Source organism: Zea mays, chromosome 7, assembly GCF_902167145.1.
Source record: "Zea mays cultivar B73 chromosome 7, Zm-B73-REFERENCE-NAM-5.0, whole genome shotgun sequence".
Classification (NCBI taxonomy): domain Eukaryota; kingdom Viridiplantae; phylum Streptophyta; class Magnoliopsida; order Poales; family Poaceae; genus Zea; species Zea mays.
In genome coordinates this window covers 102419889-102427083 of record NC_050102.1, presented here as the reverse complement: position 1 = coordinate 102427083, position 7195 = coordinate 102419889, and positions in this window count along the sequence as shown.

Sequence of the window (7195 nt, the reverse complement as noted above, 5' to 3'; positions counted from 1 at the left end):
CGGGAGTAAGTATTGTCTTGTAATTGTGGATGATTATTCTCGCTTCACTTGGGTATTCTTTTTGCAGGATAAATCTCAAACCCAAGAGACCTTAAAGGGATTCTTAAGACGGGCTCAAAATGAGTACGGATTGAGAATCAAAAAGATAAGAAGCGACAACGGGACGGAGTTCAAGAACTCACAAATAGAAGGCTTTCTTGAGGATGAGTGCATCAAGCATGAGTTCTCTTCTCCCTACACACCACAACAAAATGGTGTAGTGGAGAGGAAGAATAGAACTCTACTTGACATGGCAAGGACCATGCTTGATGAGTACAAGACTTCGGACCAGTTTTGGGCGGAAGCAATCAACACTGCTTGCTACGCCATCAACCGACTCTACCTTCACCGAATCCTCAAGAAGACATCATATGAACTCCTAACCGGTAAAAATCCCAATGTTTCATATTTTATAGTCTTTGGTAGCAAATGTTTTATTCTTATTAAAATAGGTAGAAAATCTAAATTTGCTCCTAAGGCTGTAGAAGGCTTTTAACTTGGTTATGACTCAAACACAAGGGCATATAGAGTCTTCAACAAATCCACTGGACTAGTTGAAGTTTCTTGTGACATTGTGTTTGATGAGACTAATGGCTCTCAAGTAGAGCAAGTTGATCTTGATGAGCTAGATGATGAAGAGGCTCCATGTGTCGCGCTAAGAAACATGTCTATTGGGGATGTGTGTCCTAAGGAATCCGAAGAGCCCACACAAGCACTAGATCAACCATCATCATCCATGCAAGCATCTCCACCAACCCAAGATGAGGATCAAGCTCAAAATGATGAAAATGATGATCAAGAAGATGAGCCACCTCAAGAGGAGAGCAATAATCAAGGGGGAGATGAAGTTGATCAAGACAAGGAAGATGATAAGGGTCAATGACCGCCTCACCCAAGAGTCCACTAAGCGATACAAAGAGATCACCCCGTGAACTCCATCCTCGGCGATATTCATAAGGGGGTAACCACTCGATCTCGTGTCGCTCATTTTTGTGAACATTACTCTTTTGTGTCTTTTATTGAGCCATACAGGGTGGAAGACGCATTAAGAGATTCGGACTGGGTGTTGGCAATGCAAGAGGAGCTCAACAACTTCATGAGGAATGAGGTATGGCATCTTGTTCCACGTCCTAATCAAAATGTTGTAGAAACCAAGTGGGTCTTCCGCAACAAGCAACATGAGCATGGTGTGGTGACAAGGAACAAAGCCCGACTTGTGGCCAAGGGATATTCACAAATCGAAGGTTTGGATTTCGGTGAAACCTATGCACCTGTAGCTAGGCTTGAGTCAATTCGCATATTACTTGCCTATGCTACTTACCATGGCTTTAAGCTTTACCAAATGGACGTGAAAAGTGCCTTCCTCAATGGACCAATCAAGGAAGAGGTCTATGTTGAGCAACCTTCTGGCTTTGAAGATAGTGAGTACCCTAATCATGTTTATAAACTCTCAAAGGCACTTTATGGGCTCAAGCAAGCCCCAAGAGCATGGTATGAATGCCTAAGAGATTTTCTTATCACTAATGGTTTCAAAGTCTATAAAGCCGATCCTACTCTCTTTACTAAAACAATTGCAAATGATTTGTTTGTATGCCAAATTTATGTTGATAATATCATATTTGGGTCTACTAACAAATCTACATGTGAAGAGTTTAGTAGGATTATGATTCAAAAATTCGAGATGTCTATGATGGGGGAGTTGAAGTATTTCTTAGGATTTCAAGTCAAGCAACTCCAAGGGGGCACCTTCATCAGCCAATCCAAGTATATTCAAGACATACTCACCAAGTTTGGAATGAAGGATGTCAAGCCCATCAAGACACCCATGGGAACCAATGGGCATCTCGACCTCGACACGGGAGGTAAATCAGTAGATCAAAAGGTATACCGGTCGATGATAGGATCTCTACTCTATTTATGTGCATCTCGACCGGATATTATGCTTTCTGTATGGATGTGTGCAAGATTCCAAGCCGATCCTAAGGAAGTTCACCTTAGGGTCGTGAAAAGAATCTTGATATATTTAGTTCATACACCTAAGTTTGGTCTTTGGTACCCCAAGGGATCCACCTTTGATTTAATAGGATATTCAGATGCTGATTGGGTAGGGTGTAAAATTGATAGGAAGAGCACATCAGGGACTTGTCAGTTCTTGGGAAGATCCCTGGTGTCTTGGGCTTCAAAGAAACAAAATTCAGTAGCTCTTTCTACCGTCGAAGCTGAGTATATTGCCGCAGGCCATTGTTGCGTGCAATTACTTTGGATGAGGCAAACCCTTAGGGACTATGGCTACAAATTGAGCAAAGTCCCTCTCCTATGGGATAATGAGAGTGCAATCCGCATGGCGGATAATCCCGTTGAGCATAGCCGCACTAAGCACATAGCCATTCGATATCACTTTTTGAGGGATCACCAACAAAGGGGGGACATCGAGATTGCTTATGTTAGCACCAAAGAACAATTAGCCGATATCTTTACCAAACCATTAGATGAGAAAACCTTTACCAAACTTAGGAATGAGCTGAACATTCTTGATTCTCGGAATTTTGATTGATACTTTGCACACATAGCTCATTTATATACCTTTGATCATATCTCTTTCATGTGCTATGACTAATGTGTTTTTGAGAAAATTCTTATGCTAAGTCATAGATTGAAAGGGAAATGGAGTTCTTGGCGAATACAAGGCTTCCACTCCACTCTACCGGTATTATTTACCCTTCATCGTCACTCCAAATCGCTCTCCACTTTGGTATAATCTTCACTCTTATTACTCATACCATTGGGGAGAAAGTAAAAGGGCTCTAAAGACTCCGCTTTTGGCGATTAATGCCAAAGGGGGAGAGAGTATTAGCCAAAGCAAAAGGACCGCACCACCACGCCAATTTCAAAAAATTTCGAAACAAAGTTTTTAATGTTTTCAATTGATATCTTTCAAATTAGTATTCCTCTAAGAAATTCTATCTCAATTGGTATCTATATTTTAAGGAGGAATTTTTCAAAATTTGGTATCTAAAATATATCAATCTTCTTTCAATTGGTAAAAACCCTCTTGAACACTAAGAGGAGAATTTCATTTAGGGAGAGTTTTGTGAAGTCAAAGGAAAAGAATTTGAAACAGGAGGAAAAATTTTCAAATCTTGAAAATGCTTCTTGAAATCTTATTCATATACCTTTGACTATTTGCAAAAAGACTTTGAAAAGAATTTCCAAAAGATTTGCAAAAACAAAACAAGTGGTGCAAAAGTGGTCCAAAATGTTAAAAGAAAGAAAGCAATCCATGCATATTTTATGAAAGTATAGATTGGTTTAATTCCAAGCAACCTTTGCACTTACCTTATGCAAACTAGTTCAATTCTACACTTATATATTTGCTTTGGTTTGTGTTGGCATCAATCACCAAAAAGGGGGAGATTGAAAGGGAAATAGGGTCGAACCTTTTCCTAAATGATTTTGGTGGTTGAATCGCCCAACACAAATAATTGGACTAACTAGTTTGCTCTAGATTATAAGTTCTACAGGTGCCAAAGGTTCAACACAAACCAATAAAAATATCTAAATTAGGGTTCAAAAGAAAGGAGCAAAAGAAACCGAAGGGAACCCTGGTCTGGTGCACCGGACTGTCCGGTGTGCCACCGGACAATGTCCGGTGCACCAGGGTGGATCGACCTTAAACTCTTCACCTTCGGGTTTCTCCAGGCGCACTCCGCTATAATTCACCGGACTGTCTGGTGTGCCACCGGACTGTCCGGTGCGCCAAGCGGAGCAACGGCTATCAGTGCAACGGTCGACTGCACAATGCCCTGATAGAGCTACAGTTCGCGGTAGAAGTCAGAGCAGGCGCCAGTGGCGCACCGGACAGTGAACAGTGTGTGTCCGGTGCGGCACCGGACTGTCCGGTGCACCAAGAGGTCAGAGCTCCAACGGTCCAAACCGTCAGAACCCTAACGGTTGGGTGACGTGGCTGGCGCACCGGACAGTGTCCGGTGGCGCACCGGACTGTACGGTGCGCCCATCGATAGCAGCCCAACCCCAACGGTTGGTTGGGTGGTTGGGGCTATAAATACCCCCAACCACCACCATTCATTGCATCCAAATTTTTCAGACATCTCACTCAATACAAGAGCTAGTGCATTCAATACAAAACACAATTCAATTGAATCAAAGCCTCTCCAAGTCCCAATTTCACTCAAAGCAATTAGTGACTAGAAGAGAGAGTTTTGCTCGTGTTCTTTGAGCTCTTGTGCTTGGATCGCTTTTCTTCTTCCCCATTCTTGTTCTCAACACCTTTGTAATCAAAGCAAAAAAAACACCAAGTTGTGGTGGTCCTTGTGGGGTCTAAGTGACCCATTTGATTGAGGAGAAAAGCTCACTCGGTCTAGGTGATCGTTTGAGAGAGGGAAAGGGTTGAAAGAGACCCGGTCTTTGTGACCACCTCAACGAGGAGTAGGTTTGCAAGAACCGAACCTCGGTAAAACAAATCACAGTGTCATCCGCTCTATTTCTTTGGTTGATTTGTTTTCACCCTCTCTTTTGGACTCAGTTTTATTTCTAACGCTAACCCGGCTTGTAGTTGTGCTTAAAGTTCATAAATTTTAGATTTTCCTATTCGCCCCTCTCTAGGCAACTTTCAGAAGGCCAAGCCAAGCAAACAAGAGCAACAAAGAAACACAAGGGATCCTCTCACAAGTCCTAATGCACTAGAGTTGATTTGGGGACTTTGAGTGGATCGATCGCTTTGATTGTGTCTTGGAGTGGAGTCTATTGCTCTTGTATTGAATGCAAAGTTCAGAATGCTTGGATACTTGGAGATGTGGTGGTTGGGGGGTATTTATAGCCCTCAACCACCAACAAGCTGTTGGGGAAGGCTACTGTCGATGGGCGCACCGGACAGTCCGGTGTGCCACCGGATAGATCCTGTAGACTGTCCGGTGCGCCGCCATGTCACCCAACCGTTAGGGTTCGGGAGCAGTCGACCGTTGGAGGCTTTGTCCTCATGCGGCACCGAACAGTCCGGTGCCACACCGGACAGGTCCTGTTGACTGTCCGGTGCGCCTCTGACTCTGCGCTCTGACTCTGTCGCGCACTGTTCTCCACTATAGCGCTGTCCGAGCGCCGTTGCAGTCGACCGTTGCGCTGGATAGTCGTTGCTTCGCTGGTGCATTGGACAGTCCGGTGGCACACCGGACAGTCCGGTGAATTATAGCGGAGCACGCCTGGAGAAACCCGAGAGTGGCTGGTTCAGCCCTGTACGGACCTGGTGCACCGGACACTGTCCAGTGGCACACCGGATAATCCGGTGCACCAGACCACAGCACACTTGGTTTATTTCCTCCTTTGAATTTGGATCCCTAACTTGAATATTTATTGGTTTGTGTTGAACCTTTATGCACCTGTAGAACATGTATTCTAGAGCAAACTAGTTAGTCCATATATTTGTGTTGGGCATTCAACCACCAAAATTAATTGTGGGAAATGGTTAACCCTATTTCCCTTTCAATTCTCTCCGCGACCTCTTCTCCGGCCCTACCGCCGGTGCCCACGACTGTCCGTGGTGCGCTTGCCGACCCACAGTGGTGGCGTGCCATGGAAGAGGAGTACGAGGCTCTCCAGGCTAACCACACCTAGGACCTGGTGCCTTGTCCCCATGGCGCCAACGTGGTCACCGAGAAATGGATCTTCAAGCTGAAGTTGCACGCCGACGGGTCCCTGGAGCGGTACAAGGCCCACTATGTGCTCTGGGGCTTTACCTAGCGTCCTGGGGTCGACTACGACGAGACCTTCAGTCCGGTGGTCAAGCCTGCCACCGCCCAGACTGTCCTAACTCTCGCTCTATCCAGGGACTGGCCAGTCCACCAGCTCGACGTGAAGAACGCCTTCCTCCATGGCACCCTGACGGAGACGGTCTACTGCACTCAGCCCGTTGGGTTTGTCGACCCTGCTCACCCCGACATGGTCTGCAAGCTCAACATGTCCCTCTACGGCCTCAAGCAGGCCCCCGGGCTTGGTATAGTCGCTTCGCCACCTTCTTGTGTTCGCAGGGCTTCGTCGAAGCCAAGTCGGACACGTCCCTGTTCCTCCTCCATCGCGGCTCGGACACTACGTACCTCCTCCTCTATGTCGACGATATTGTGCTCACCGCCTCCTCCCCTAGGCTCCTGTGTCGCATCATCTCCTGCCTCTAGCAGGAGTTTGCGATGAAGGACCTAGGGGCGCTCCACCACTTCCTGGGGGTCACCATCGAGCGTCGTCCCCAGGGCATGTTCCTTCACCAGTGGCAGTACACCGTCGACCTCCTACGTGACCTCGGTCGACACGCAGGGCAAGGTCTCCGCTGCCAGCCCCTCAGTCGCCGATCCGACCGACTAACGGAGCATTGCTAGGGCACTTCAGTACCTCATCTTCACCAGGCCCGACATCGCCTATGCCATCCAGCAAGTGTGCCTCCACATGCACAACTCTCAGGAGCCGCACCTCACTGCGATGAAGTGGATCCTGCGGTACTTGTGTGGTACCCTCGACTTCGGGCTCCTTCTACGCCGGTCCTCGACCACGGAGCTTCGCGTCTACACTGATGACGACTGGGCGGGCTGTCCCGACACGCGCTGATCCACCTCGAGCTATGTCGTGTTCCTCGAGGACAGCCTCATCTCATGGTCGTCAAAGCGCCAGCCGGTCGTCTCCCGCTCCAGCACCGAGGCCGAGTACCGCGCCGTGGCAAATGGCGTGGCTGAGGCGGCCTGGCTCTGCCAGCTGCTCCAAGAGCTCCACAGTCCGCTGGCCACAAGCACCCTAGTCTTCTGCGACAACGTCAGCGCCGTCTACCTCTCCACCAACCCCGTCCAGCACCAGCGCACAAAACATGTCGAGATCGATCTTCACTTCGTCCGCGAACGGGTCGCCTGTGGCGCTGTTTGCGTTCTTCACGTCCCGACCGTCTCCCAGTTTGCTGACGTCTTCACCAAGGGGCTTCCATCGATGGTGTTTGCGGAGTTTTGGTCCAGTCTCAACATCTGCAGTGGCTAGAGTTTCGACTACGGGGGTGTTAGAGTGCTTATGCATATGGGCCTGGCCCATTAGGGTTCTCTATATTTGTATCCATGTAGCTAGGGCTTTCCTGTGTACTATACAGTCCCACACTTATATCAAATTCATG